Source organism: Dendrobates tinctorius, unplaced genomic scaffold, assembly GCF_039654945.1.
Source record: "Dendrobates tinctorius isolate UK_male_01 unplaced genomic scaffold, ASM3965494v1 ptg000117l, whole genome shotgun sequence".
Classification (NCBI taxonomy): Eukaryota; Metazoa; Chordata; class Amphibia; order Anura; family Dendrobatidae; genus Dendrobates; species Dendrobates tinctorius.
The window spans coordinates 1,957,469-1,970,350 of NW_027361785.1; the positions used below are offsets into that span (position 1 = coordinate 1,957,469).

At 44.7% G+C, this 12,882-nt stretch overlaps 1 protein-coding gene across 1 annotated transcript in view; it reads left to right on the forward strand.

Moving 5' to 3' along the window:
• The window catches only part of ECRG4 (ECRG4 augurin precursor), a 179,718-nt gene that overhangs the window by 13,412 nt on the left and 153,424 nt on the right, over positions 1-12,882 (forward strand). Inside the window, exon 2 of the mRNA XM_073590477.1 lies at positions 790-816. The gene's annotated coding sequence lies outside the window, so the exon portion shown is untranslated. The remainder of the gene's footprint in view (positions 1-789; positions 817-12,882) is intronic.

A 12,882-nucleotide genomic window follows, 5' to 3' on the forward strand; every position in this document is an offset into this window, starting at 1 on the left:
GATGCACAGCGGCTGAGGAAGGGCGAGCGCGCATGCGCGGACCTCTGACATGCCGAGACCCTGCAAAGCCAGACAGGGGAAGGCGCGAGAGCGGAGAGGGAGGGCGCCTGCAGGGGGAGGACCCAAGGTTCACACTGAGCACATGAGACAGACGTGACAGAGTCTGGAGACGCTGTGGAGAGGGATCTGCTGCCTGCAACATCCTTCAGCATGGCTGGTTTGTCAGTGGGTCAGTAATGGTGTGGGGTGGCATTTCTTTGGAGGCACGCACTGTGTTGGGCCGTGAGCACAACCCCCATCTGTGGACATCGGGCCCTCAGACCATCCTCATGGAGTCGGTTTCTAACCACATGCACATTTGTGGCCTACTGGAGGTCATTTTGCAGGGCTCTGGCAGGGCTCCTCCTGTTCCTCCTTGCACAAAGGCGGAGGTAGCAGTCTTCCTGCTGGGCTGTTGTGCTCCTACGGCCCCCTCCACATCTCCTGGTGTACTGGCCTGTCTCCTGGTAGCACCTCCAGCCTCTGGACACTACGCTGACAGACACAGCAAACCTTCTTGCCACAGAAGTTTGATTTACTTGGAGTTATATTCTGTTGTTTAAGTGTTCCCTTTATTTTTTTGAGCAGTGTATTTAAACTTTCTCCATAGAAAATTTCAACATCTACATAGGTTTTTTTTCTAGTAGTGGGACCAATATCCATGTATTGGAGAATCATTGGGGATGTATTTTATCATTTGACAGTGATGAATAAGTAATTCACACTCATTTGTTATCTGTTTCCCCTTAGGCTCATCGGCCGTCATAAGAAATAAGGGTAGGTATTTTACATCTGATATTATGTATTTGTCATAAAACTTAATGCTGCCTAGTAATGCTTAGAGCATTGAAATTCATTCCATACATACATTGCAAAATATGAATGTAGTAAAATATTTCTAAAATTATCCATGCAGAAATAAATGCTTTTGATGCCATCTGTTACTTCCTATAAAAGAATTTCTTATTTCATGTGTGATAATAGCTGTAAGGAATGTAACACAGAAGCACTACCAGAAACTGTCCATTCCCTAACAGGACTAATAGGAAACTAACAGCTATAAAGCTACATTGTTGATAAGATTAATACAAAAGCACAGACAGGTCCATAAAGTCCAACCCATAACGTGCAATTGTTGATCCAAGGGAAGGCAAAATAAAAACCTCTAAGGAAAAAAGGTGCACAAAATGTCTATAAGACACCAGTGAACCCGCTGATGTTTTCCTAGGCAATGAACTTTCAGAAAAAGCTGTCCGTCTTTTTCTTGAGCCAGCTTTGCTGGTAGCCCTGTCATCATTTTTGTGGCGGCTCCATGGCCAATATCTTTTTTTTTTTGTTGCAATTTGTGCTATAATTAGTTGATGTAAATACTTTTATGCCAAAAAATGACTAAAGCATTCGATTAGTGATACCTTTATTGGCTAACCAGAAGAATTATATTTGCAAGATTTTAGAGCACAGAGGCTCCCTCTTCAGGATGGTTTACAAATGAAAATTTGTGCCTCTGTGCTCTGAAATCTTGCAAGCAATTCTTCTGGTTAGCCAATAAAGGTTTCACTAATTGAATACATTTATCATTTTTGGACATAAAGTATTTACATAGATTTTTCTGGCTAGTGTAAGGAGGAAGACTGGGCTGCGGGTAGCTGTATTGAGCTAGGTCTGGAACTGTCGAGGCTGCGTCCCATGTTGCTCGGGGGAAGGAATAGGGGACCAGACCGGCCCCATGACCCTGGAAGAGGGGGCGTGTTGATGCAGGAAACAGAACCGAAAGCTCATGAAGCAGCAGGTAGCTTCCGGCCAACAGGGAGAATGCAGGAGGGTGAGCAGTGTGCTCCGCACCCAGAGCAGCAGCACCGCAATGTATTGTGGCCAAGATCTCCTGGACACTCCAGCGGGGCAGTGAGGGTGGAAAGCGCTGCGTTCCTGGCTAAGGGTAAGATCGTGCATGTGCAGGGGAACGTGAGCCAACTGCAGGACATTAAGTTGCGGTCCCCTCTGCTTGACAGCGCGCATCAGCCCACGTTTCATACTGGGATCTCTGCAGCTCTCTTTACTTTAGCTGCACAGGTTAATGGACTAGGGGCTCAACGGATAAAACGGGAGACCGCCCGTTGTCACCAGAAGCTGGACCGTGAGTTGTGGAACCCCATCTGAGGACACTAGGCCGGCCCCCCAACGGATCATCTGCGACTGAGGAACTTAAGGACATAAGTTTGATAACTGGACTGTTGCTACATTGACATTTCTCTATTCAATTTAACTGTTGATCTCTCTGCGAGGATTACCTATATTGTTCAATTAAATTGTTTTACTGTTAACCCTTGCTCTGGCTCCCTTGCATCACTGCTTCCCACAACCTGCTTACACTAACATGGTACCACAATATAATTTTTTATTGCACACCATTGCTGTAAACTAGTGAGTGTCTTCCTTGCAGAAGTTATGCTTATGTTACTTCTTTTTAACACTTCACATTTCCTAACTTAGTAGAGGGTAAAAAAGTAATAAAAGACTGAAAATATGCAATGTCAATGTTATGTTGCTGTGCACTATGTTCATTTTTCACAGTACTTTTGAAGCCCTTTTTTAGACGGGTTCCAGATGGAAAAATACATTGAATGCAAATACCCTAAGGCTTATGCCAGTTACCCATATTAATTTCCTTCTAAATATGGCAATCGCACACAGACAGAAGTACAAATGAGTTCAAAAAACGCCCAAAAATATTATTTTTTTGATAATTGTATTATCACGCATAGAATACACACAGAGTACTATCTTGTGCAAAAAGGTATAAATATTTTATTAAGGCTACTTTCACACATCAGGTTTTCGGCGTCAGGCGCGATCCGGCGTCGTGCCGGAACGCCGGATCCGGCAAATGTTTCGTAGAAACCGGATGTGAAGGATCCGGTTTTCTGCCGGATCCGTCTTTTTCTTGACAGACAAAACCGGATCCGTCTCATCCGGTTCATCCGTTTTTCTATCCGTTTTTCGACGGATTACGCCGGATCCGGTTTTTAAAATTGACCCTTGTGGCCTTCCGAACGGGATTGGCTACTGGAAAACTATATATAGCATGTTCCTACAGCCCTTCTTTGACAGGTTGTAGAGGAGAAAGTGCAGGTTGGAGAGAAGAGCAAGTTACTGGCGAAGATGGATGTTGTCATTGGAAATATTTTGAAGAATTTGGCGGATTTTACAGCGGAGGCGAATCGTTTGAGGGTGATTGTTCTGGAGAAGGAGAGAGCGAGACAGCAGCGCATCAGGCATCGTAGACGACGTTTGTGGATCCACCCCATCACAGCCAAGAGAATGACGCGTGGGGTCTATTCTACACTATGCATGGACCTTCGACGAAACCCGGATAAATTTTTTGGATATGTTAGGATGAAAATGGAGAATTTTGATTACTTGGTGGAGCGCATTGCACACCTCATAAGAAAAGCGGACACCTATTGCCGCTTCTCTGTTTCACCCGCAGAGCGTCTGATGGTGACTTTAAGGTAAGCCACATTTATTGGATATGCTCGCATCAGAGCACACTTTCACTGCAATCTTGTTGGTGGTAGTTTGCATCTCCAAGTGTTATAGGTCAGTTTTGGTATGTAATGCTGTGATTTAAAACTAATTTATTGTTTTTTAATTCCCCACAGATTTCTTGCAACTGGAGAATCCCTTTCGTCACTGCATTTCCAGTACAGACTCGGGATTTCCACCATATCTGGAATTGTGAAGTACACATGCCGTGCACTGTGGGACTCCTTAGCTGAAGAGTTTTTACCAGAGCCCACAACAGAGAGGTGGATTGAAATTGCTGACAAGTTTCAACAGATATGTCAGTTTCCAAACTGCTTGGGTGCTGTGGACGGGAAACATATCCGCATTGTAAAGCCAGCTGGATCGAGATCGGAATATTTCAATTACAAGAAATATTTTTCAATTGTCCTCATGGCCATCGCTGACGCGGAATACAAATTTATTGCGGTTGATATTGGGGCCTATGGCCGCTCCAATGACTCTCAAGTTTTCAAACTGCCATGGGGCGTAAACTGTATGGAAACACCTTCCAGTTCCCACCACCTAGACCGCTGCCGCAAACATCTGGTCCACCTATGCCATTTGTCTGTGTAGGGGATGAAGCCTTCCAGCTGTCAGAACACCTTTTGAAACCGTACTCTAGCAGAGGATTGACAAGACCAAAACGCATTTTTAATTACCGCCTCACAAGAGCAAGAAGAATGGTTGAATGTACCTTTGGTATTCTGACAGCCAAATGGCGGGTCCTATTGACTACGATCAACCTCAAGACAGAAACTGTGGACGAGGTGATCAAAGCGTGCGTGGTACTCCACAATTTTGTTATCTGCAAGGAACCCATTTCCATTGAGGACACCTCTGAAGAAACCACCTTGCAAGATTACCATGACATTACCACTAGAAGTTCTGTGACGGTTTCAGTAATGAGGGACAATTTTGCACTATACTTTATGTCACCTCAAGGCAGAGTACACTGGCAGGATGACAGAGTGTGAAAGATTTGTGCCCAACCAAACTTGTGTACCTTCTGTACCAACAGTATATACCTTTGCCAACCAAAGTTGGCTATCTTGTCATGGTCTCTATTTTTAGCTTTAGGCCACAGGTGTGTACCTGGTTGTGTTTTATGCAAAGTATTTCACCTTTTAACAAAAGTTGTGTACATTGTTAGGAAATCACCAACAATAAACACAACTTTTTAGGTGAAATACTTTGCTTCAAACACAACCAGGAACACAACTGTGGCAAAAAGCTAAAATTTACCCACAGTTATATACCTAGTTTTGAATACCATTTCACCTTTTAAATACCCTGTATTTAACCTTTTTCGCCGCAGAAAGAAATGACAGACAACCAGTGTAAAATAATTTAACTTTTATTGAAAAATGTTTTTTTTAGTAAACTTTTTTAAAAATTTAATAAACTTGTTTAATAAAACTTTGAAACTATAAAACTGAAACCATAAAACTGGTCATTTTTATTTAAATACACACATTATAAATCTGTGTAGTGTGTGGTGGAAATACTGCTGTAGGGGCTGCGGGACACTTCGACACTGGGAGTGTGGAGAGAGGACTGGGATCGTGGTGGGGAAGGAACAGTTAGAGGTGAAGGTGTGGAAAAAACTACAGAATGGGTGGACATGTGGGAAGCAGAAGAGGTGGTGGGTGGTGGAGTGGAGGGTTGGGCAGGGACTGTAGGAGCAGATGATGTTGATGGCAAGTTGTATGGGGAAGGAGTTTGGTACGGGGCAGGTTGCTGGAAGTGTGGAGATGTCTGGTACGGGGCAGGTTGCTGGAAGTGGGGAGATGTCTGGTACGGGGCAGGTTGCTGGAAGTGGGGAGATGTCTGGTACGGGGCAGGTTGCTGGAAGTGGGGAGATGTCTGGTACTGGTGAGGTTGCTGGTACTGGGGAGTTTGCAGGTACTGGGGAGGTTGCTGGTGCTGGGGAGGTTGCTGGTGCTGGGGAGGTTGCTGGTGCTGGGGAGGTGGATGGTGCTGGGGAGGTGGATGGTGCTGGGGAGGTGGATGGTGCTGGGGAGGTGGATGGTATGTAATAGGAGGGGGAGGATGGAAAGTGGCTGGAGGGGGTGTAGATGTAATAGGAGGGGGAGGATGGAAAGTGGCTGGAGGGGGTGTAGATGTAATAGGAGGGGGAGGATGGAAAGTGGCTGGAGGGGGTGCAGGTGGAGGAACTACTGTGGTGGGAGGAGGAGGTTGGGAGGTAACTTGCTGGAGAGCAGCGTGGCATGAATGCATTACATGCATCTGCTGGGCAGGAGAGAGCGTTTCCATGCGCTCCACAACAGACCTGAAAAAGGTGTGGTTTGGCGAAGTTCTTGCTTCTGAATGCATGGTTTGCAGAAGTGTCTTCACCTCCAGAATGCTGGAGTTGATCTGCTGATAGCCTGCGGAGATTTGCTCTGACAAGACTTTTAGACAGTTCTGGAAAGATGCATTCAGATGCAAGAACTCTGGCGCATAAGTCTTTTCCTGACCCCTCTGCCGCTGCCGCCCAGTACCCGCAGGTGTACTAGAGGTGGCAGGGGCAGAAGGGTGGGGTAAAGGGAAAGCGATCTCCTCACCAGCAGCTTCATGTAATGTAGGCGGCCACGATGCTCCTGTGCTGGTGGATGGGACAGATGGGTCGAATGTGTGGTAAGGCTGGGAAGGTGCAGATGCACTGGGGCGGTCGAAGTGTCCCTCGGTGCCGGTCTCCTCATGGATCGCCTCAGAAGGGTCCAATCGTGCAGGCTCCCGAGTGCTGCTCACCGTGCTGTTGAATAAAGAGAAAAAAAAACAATTAAAATACTGACATGGTATGGCCCTGGCTGAAAAAAAAATTTACATCTAACATTTTTTTTCACATGTGGTGTGTAATATTTACCTTCTGGTGACCATTGTTTCCCGGAGGAACGACAGGGCTTCTGCGTACTTGTACTTGCTCCTGCGTCCTCCAGATCCACTCGGGGCCCGCATCTCTTTATTGAACTCCTTCTTGAAACGATCCCTCACAGACCGCCACCGATTCACAATTCTGTTCCCTGAAACGAGAAAGGAGTGGTTAGTATACAACATCAGTGTTTCCCAAACTCCAGTCCTCATGGTCCCCAGGGGTCATGTTTTCAGGATTTCCATAGTAAATAGAAATCCTGTACACATGATCCGTGGGGACCACGAGGACTGGAGTTCGGGAAACACTGGTTTACATCAAGCAACCGGTACTGTATATACTTACGCTCTGTAATCTGGGCCCGAACATCGAGGTCCACCCAGCGGCCCACAAGGAGCGAACAGATTTCCTCCCAGAGTCGTCGGGTAACGATAAGGTCAGCGTGGCGGCGGTCAGCCATATTCCAGAGCGGCTCCCTTTCTCGGACGAGATCGATGAGGTGGTCCACATCGAGTCCTCCATCCTCACCGTCAGAGTCGGGAGCACGCTGTGAAGGCTGTTAAAGAAAAAGACAAAAATAACATAATTAGCCTCCACATAAGAAATGAAATAAAAAGTGCAAAAAAGCAAAGCAAAAATATTTATACTTACACGCTGGTGACCGCCGCGTTGCTGTCGCCGACGACCCTGGGAGGCACTGCGAGGACCTCTTGGCCGAGCACCAGATTGGGAAGACTAGAGAAGAAAACAAAAAATGTTATGTCTTTGGATGTAGGCATTTGTTTGCTGTGTGTGGTCTGCAGAACATTGTTTTCTATGTGTTGTGTGTAGTGTGATGTTGTGTTTCTGCGTTTGATGCAAAAAACTTACCAATTGTGAGCCCACTCCAGGTGTCTGTCCACCCATTCCTTCTTCTTCTGGGAGCTCCTCTTCATCTTGTGAATCCTGTTTTGAAATAAAAGGCAATGAATAGACATATATTACAGAGAAGATGGATTTTGGAAATAAAAACTTACCGTCAAACGCTGACGATGCGAGGGAGGGCTCCCAGACGATGATGTGCTGTCTTCCTGGTGGCCACACTCCATGCCTGTGGGTGGTGTTCCAGCTGCTGCCATTGCTGCTGCTGCTGCTGCTGCATCTATTGGGCGGCTGTTGAATAAAGAGAAACAAAGGGCCAATGAATATCTTGATATTCAATAGCCCTAGTTTGGAGGAATGGGGGATTTGATAATTACCGTCTCTCATCTGCTGCTGGCCTCCCCTCCTCAGCATGTTCCATTTGCTGCTCCATTTGGGGTGGTGGTGGTGCTGATGGTGCTGCAGTGGTCTCCTGCCTTCTCCTGCTTCGCTTGGTTGCTTTCTTGGGTGGCATGTTGGGTGTGGCTGTGGGTCCCACTGTCTTGCTTTTATATATGTCTTGTGGGCAGAGCTACTGAGCATGCTCAGACCAAAAAACCGGATCCGGCGCATTGCGGCGCTCATAGGCTTTCATTGTGTGAAAAAGCCGGACGCGCCGGATCCGGCGTGTCCGGCTTTTTCGCCGGAGACAAAAAACGTTACAGTAGCCGTTTTTTCCAGACGCCGGATCGCGACACATTGCCGGATCCGGCGAAAACCGGATGAAACGCATGGCCATCCGGCGCGATCCGGCGCAAATGCAAGTCAATGGGGGGGAAACCGGATCCGGCATTGCATTTCGCCGGATCCGGTTTCTGTCAAAAGCGCCGGATCGCGCCTGACGGCGAAAACCTGATGTGTGAAAGAGGCCTAAGCAGTTACATTTCTTAAAATATCAGTAAGTACAAAATATGAGTCAGTATATGGTGGAAGACTACATGACCAGAACGCCTGGTAATAATGATGTGATCGGATGAACAATAGCTGGCAGGAAAGGGTTAAGGAGAAAAGAATTTCCCCAGGTTCCTAATTAGGCACACAGTCTAAGACTACTCATCTGTGCATATACATAAAGTGCCCTATCAAAGGAAAAATTCCTATGTGCAAAATTACAAGGCTCAGTGGCCATCCAATTAACCCCACATAATGGTCCTGAATCCTATCATTCAGCCATCAGTGCATATCACAAGTTTTCTTACCTATAGTGGTAAACCGGGGGTCCCGCCAATGCCCCTATGCATTTCGCACACACAGGGCTTCCTCGGGGGGCCGTATGACTAATTGTGAGCTCTCGGATGAAGCCCAGAAAGCCAACCTCGGTATCCTGCCAAATCAAAAAAACGCAACATCCGAGAACTAAATCAGAACCCATACAACATTAAATTGACACACAAGATTGATGCGAAAGTCATTGACTTTTTGGATGTGAAGGTTATGGTCGATGGGGAGGGAAAAATTCAGACTGACATCTTTCGTAAGGAAACTTCGGTCAGCTCATTGTTGCATGCTACATCTGCCCATATCCCATCGACCACAAGAGCCATACCAACAGGACAATTCCTGTGCATGAGACGGGTATGTTCTACGGATGAGGCCTTTGAGGGCCAGTCTCGCGACCTGAGCTCCAGGTTCCATGAGCGCGGGTACAGTAATAGGTGTATAAAGAAAGGATACCGCTGTGCCCGGGGTACTCCATGTAGCCAGCTTTTATGTGGATCTGAGCGCAACACTGGTGGTGATCAACCACTGCGTTATATCGCAACCTTTAACAATCAATGGTCTGAGATGCGCCGTATCCTTCAGAAACATTGGCTGGTGCTCAAAACAGATGCGATTTTGAGTCAGATTTTGCCTGACCATCCGCTTATGACAGCAAGACGGGGGGAAAATCTGCGGGACCTTTTAGTTAAAAGCCACTATGTGGCATCTACCCCTAACCTCTTTGGTATACAGGGACAACGTCGGGGATGTTATCCCTGTGGTTCATGTCGTGCCTGCAGCAACATCATACGGGCAACATCCTTTTTATCTTCTGATGGAAAAAAGGAATACCGTCTCCTAACGTATATTTCTTGCAATATGCGGTATGTCGTATATTATGCGACATGCCCTTGCAATTTGGTATATGTGGGCCTGACGTTGCGAGAACTGCGTGTCAGGACCTGAGAGCATGTTAGGGACATTCTGGCCTCTAGGGAAATTATTGATCCATCTATCCTTAAAACCATCCCCAAGCATTTTAAACTATACCATGATTCAAATCCATCGGGTTTAAAAGTGCGGGAGATTGACAGGGTCCATTGTGGTATTAGGGGTGGGGATATGGAGAAAATACTAGCGCATTTGGAGTGTCGATGGATTGTTCTGCTTGATACAATGGCTCCACATGGCCTCAATGAAAAACTAACTTTCTCACCATTCCTCTAATAAAGAATGTAATAGTCCTTGGTTTCTCTATTTTAATTGGTTTTGGGTGGTTTTTAACTGTTTTTTTTCTCTTTTTTATTCTTATCAGTTTTAGTAAATATGAATCTTTTAACCTTGATCCTTGAAAGTATGCTTGTATCATCAAACGCTGAAGATTGGGACCTATTCCATTGGAAAAAGAAGATCATTGTTTTAGATTTGACTGATCTTCTTTGGTGTTATGTTTTTGCATGTACATTTCATATACCACTATATGTAAAAATTCTTTACAGATTGTATGTAACTTATTTGATTTTGTTGCTTGTTGCCTACAGCTGCGCTCTAAATAGCAATGGTTGCGCCTATGTTATATGCTTGGTATTGAGAATAATAATGGCATGCACTATCCTGCGTCTGTGCGGTGGACGCGCCTGCCGCGCTGTGAAAGGCATCCTTAAGGTGTCGGCGTAGTGCCGGGTTCCCATGACACCCATGTGAGCTCTGACGCGCGCCGACTTCTGGGATGGCCGGAAGTGACACGGCGGGACTGCCGTGTCCAATGCGCATGCGCCGGCGTTAAATGGTCGTTTGCACCTATTTCCAAATCTATACTGATACTAGGATCTCTATAAAAGACCCCTCAGCCTCACAATTAGACATACGGCCCCCCCGAGGAAACCCTGTGTGTGCGAAACGCGTAGGGGCATTGGCGGGACCCCCGGTTTACCACTATGGGTAAGAAAACTTGTGATATGCACTGATGGCTGAATGATAGGATTCAGGACCGTTATGTGGGGTTAATTGGATGGCCACTGAGCCTTGTAATTTTGCACATAGGAATTTTTCCTTTGATAGGGCACTTTATGTATATGTTCAGATGAGTAGTCTTAGACTGTGTACCTAATTAGGAACCTGAGGAAATTCTTTTCTCCTTAACCCTTTCCTGCTAGCTATTGTTCATCCGATTACATCATTATTACCGGGTGTTTTGGTCATGTAGTCTTCCACCATATACTGACTCATATTTTGTACTTACTGATATTTTAAGAAATGTAACTGCTTAATAAAATATTTATACCTTTTTGCACAAGATAGTACTCTGTGTGTATTCTATGCGTGATAATAATACAATTATCAAAAAAATAATATTTTTGGGCGTTTTTTTTAACTCATTTGTATCTCTGTCTGTGTGCTTTAGTATTGAGTTGCCCTCCTTGGACTAAAGTCCTATGTTTTGATCAATTATAGGCATGATATTCTGTATTAAAATAAATATGGCAATCGGCATAAATCCATCAATCAATGTCTGATTCAGAGATCTAGTACTAATATTTTTCAAGGCATCCAGACCATCCTTAACCCCTTAACGACCGAGCCATTTTGTAGGTTAAAGACAGGCCTTAATTTTGAAATTAGACCACTGTCACTTTATGTGCTTATAACTCTGGAACGCTTCAACGGATCCTGCTGATTCAGAGAACGTTTTTTCGTGACATATTGTACTTCATGTTAGTGGTAAAATTTCTTTGATATGACTTGCGTTTATTTATGAAAAAAATGGAAATATGGCGAAAATTTTTAACATTTTGCAATTTTCCAACTTTTAAATTTTATGCCCTTAAATCAGAGAGATATGTCACACAAAATAGTTAAGAAATAACATTTTCCACATGTCTACTTTACATCAGCACAATTTTGGAAACAAAATTTTTTTTTGTTAGGAAGTTATAAGGGTTAAAAGTTTTTGCAACAAAATTTGCATAACCATTTTTTTAGGGACCACCTCACATTTGAAGTCACTTGGAAGGGTCAATATGACAAAAAATACCCAAAAGTGACACCATTCTAAAAACTGCACCCCTCAAGGTGTTAAAAACCACATTCAAGAAGTTTATTAACCATTTAGGTACTTCACAAGAGTTGAAGCAATGTGGAAGGAAAAAATGAACATTTAACTTTTTTTCCCAAAAATTTATCTTTGGACACAATTTTTTTTATTTTTTCAAGGGTTTCAGGAGAAAATGAACCACAATGTTTGTTGTGCAATTTCTCCTGAGTACACCGATACCCTATGTGTGGAGGAAGACCAATCTTTAGGCGCACGGCAGTGCTCAGAAGGGAAGGAGTATCATTTGAGATTTTGAATGTCAAATTGGCTGGAATCGAGAGCGGATGCCATGTTGCGTTTGGAGAGCCCCTGATATACCTAAACAGTGGAAACTCCACATAAGTGACCCCATTTTGGAAACTAGACCCCCCCAAGGAACTTATCTAAATGTGTGGTGAGAACTTTGAACCCCCAAGGGCTTCACAGAAGGTTATAACGTAGAGCCATAAAATTAACAAATCATATTTTTTCCACAAAAATGATCATTTCACCCCCAATTTTTATTTTCCCAAGGGTAACATGACCCCAAAAGTTATTGTGCAATTTGTCCTGAGTACGCTGATACCCCATATTTGGGGGTAAACTGCTATTTGGACACATGGCAGAGCTCAGAAGGGAAGCAGCACCATTTGACTTTTTTGGCTGGAATTGAGATTGGATGCCATGTCGCATTTGGAGAGCCCCTGATGTGCCTAAACAGTGGAAACCCCCACAAGTGACCCCACTTCGGAAACTAGAACCCCCAAGGAACTTGTATACTGTAGATGTGTGGTGAGAGCTCTGAACTCTCAATGGCTTCACAGAAGTTTATAACATAGAGCCGTAAAATTATAAAATCATATTTTTTCCACAAAAATGATCTTTTCATCCCCAATTTTTATTTTCCTAAGGGCAAAAGGACCCCAAAAGTTGTTGTGCAATTTGTCCTGAGTACGCAGATACCCCATATGTGGGGGTAAACCACTGTGTGGATGCATGGCAGAGCTCAGAAGGGAAGGAGCGCCGTTTGACTTTTTCAACACAAAATTGGATGGAATTGAAGATTGGATGCCATGTCACTTTTACAGAGCCCCTGATGTGCCTAAAGTGTGGAAACCCCCCATAAATGACACCATTTTGGAAACTAGACCCCCCAAGGAGCTTATCTAGATGTGTGGTGAGCACTTTGAACCCCCAAGTGCTTCACAGAAGCTTATAACGTAGAGCCGTGAAA